We start from the raw sequence: 2652 nt of genomic DNA, 5'->3' as shown, positions 1-2652 counted from the left end.
ATAAATTAATGTTGTATCCATCACAATGGCATGGCCTCTGAAGGAAAACAAGAATTTTGCAAGACTTTATTTATTGCAAAGGCATGAACTTTAGCCAAATTACTACCCAAGGCAAGGATGCCTTCTTCAGATAGAATATGTTCAAAATTTGCCATTTATGAAAAAGTATGGGGTCATTCCATAGGAATGGGATCATCAAAAAACTTGGATTTGGAATCTCCTCATATCTGCCACTCAGCAGAGCTGGCATTGTGGGGAATTTTGATTTGAACATTTGAACACAAGCAGGCCAAGACTTCTAATTACAAGCTTCAAGGTATCATTATTAAATATAGCTATTCTAAATTAAATCAAAATTCTGTCTTTCATACAATTAATCAGGGATGGTGAAGAAGTCCATGACATTGACAGCAATATGAACAAATGCTATGGACATTCACCTATGAGGGAGCAACTTGGGAGATGCTCTTGGAACAGATTGCCAATTCCTTATCCCACATGTCTTCAGAATCATACAATAGAGATGGAATCATACCATGAGTATGGAACCATACCATACCATGGGCATGGAATCATACCATGAGTATGAAATCATACCATGGGGGTGGAATCATACCATACCATGGAAATGGAATCATACCATGAGCATGGAATCATACCATACCATGGAAATGGAATCATACCATGAGCATGGAATCATACCATACCATGGGAATGGGATCATACCATGGAATGGAATCATTCCATTGGGATCATTCCATGGGAATGGAATCATACCATACCATACAGAGATTTGCTTACAACACCCCATACCATACCATGGTATTGCACCCTTATACCATACCATGGTACTCCACTCCCATACCATACCATGTTGTTTGATGTTTGAGATGCTGTTCTCAGGATCCAGTGTGAATTTCTAAATATGGAAGGTGTGGCTATGCTAAATGAAAAAGAGATTGATGGGATAGATGCTTAAAATATCACAGGAACCATAATCTATGCAGAGGAAGGCAGAAAATCCTCATTTCGGAGTTTGTTTACATATATTTACCAATAGCTTTAACCAAAGTAAGGCTACAAAAATTGTAGTGTCCGCTTTTTTCATTAGAAAAGACAAGCTTAGTTAGAAAACTTTGTAGTGTGCGCTTTGAGGTGCGCACTATTTCCTAATTGGGCCATTTCCTAATTGGGAAAAGCGTTACACTTTTTTCTGCCACACCTGATGTCAGGCACAGTTCGCATTTAGGTTGGGAACTGTTTCTCATGCTTTTTGGGCCAGAAGAGTTAGTGGCTAGCTTACTGTTGTCATTGTTAATGACGATGTGCGCACTATTTCCTAATTGGGCCATTTCCTAATCAGGAAAAGTGTTACACTTTTTTCTGCCACACCTGATGTCAGGCACAGTGCGCATTTAGGTTGGGAAATGTTTCCCACGCTCTTTCGGCCACAAGAGTTAGTGGCTAGCTTAGTGTTGTCATTGTTAACGACGATGTGCGCACTATTTCCTAATTGGGCCATTTCCTAATCAGGAAAAGCGTTACACTAACAGCATCTCAAACATCAAACAACATGGTATGGTATGGGAGTGGAGTACCATGGTATGGTATAAGGGTGCAATACCATGGTATGGTATGGGGTGTTGTAAGCAAATCTCTGTATGGTATGGTATGATTCCATTCCCATGGAATGATCCCAATGGAATGATTCCATTCCATGGTATGATCCCATTCCCATGGTATGGTATGATTCCATGCTCATGGTATGATTCCATTTCCATGGTATGGTATGATTCCATGCTCATGGTATGATTCCATTTCCATGGTATGGTATGATTCCACCCCCATGGTATGATTTCATACTCATGGTATGATTCCATGCCCATGGTATGGTATGGTTCCATACTCATGGTATGATTCCATCTCTATTGTATGATTCTGAAGACATGTGGGATAAGGAATTGGCAATCTGTTCCAAGAGCATCTCCCAAGTTGCTCCCTCATAGGTGAATGTCCATAGCATTTGTTCATATTGCTGTCAATGTCATGGACTTCTTCACCATCCCTGATTAATTGTATGAAAGACAGAATTTTGATTTAATTTAGAATAGCTATATTTAATAATGATACCTTGAAGCTTGTAATTAGAAGTCTTGGCCTGCTTGTGTTCAAATGTTCAAATCAAAATTCCCCACAATGCCAGCTCTGCTGAGTGGCAGATATGAGGAGATTCCAAATCCAAGTTTTTTGATGATCCCATTCCTATGGAATGACCCCATACTTTTTCATAAATGGCAAATTTTGAACATATTCTATCTGAAGAAGGCATCCTTGCCTTGGGTAGTAATTTGGCTAAAGTTCATGCCTTTGCAATAAATAAAGTCTTGCAAAATTCTTGTTTTCCTTCAGAGGCCATGCCATTGTGATGGATACAACATTAATTTATTTGTCATGAATATAAATGGCCTGGCAAGATATACACTTTTAAGTGGCTTGTGATGGATTATCCACAGTGAAAATGGCCAAACCCTGGGATAAAGCCCAATCAAGCTAATTTTCAAGTGAATTTTCAAAGGATCAAGTTCACCCTATAGCCTCCACTTGTAGCTTAAAATGTCAGAAGAAATCTGAAGAACCATCCACAAAAAATGA

This window comes from Laccaria bicolor, genomic scaffold (assembly GCF_000143565.1).
Source record: "Laccaria bicolor S238N-H82 LACBIscaffold_93 genomic scaffold, whole genome shotgun sequence".
Taxonomy (NCBI): Eukaryota; Fungi; Basidiomycota; class Agaricomycetes; order Agaricales; family Hydnangiaceae; genus Laccaria; species Laccaria bicolor.
The sequence above is the reverse complement of the archived record's forward strand: the minus strand, read 5'-3'. Positions refer to the sequence as shown.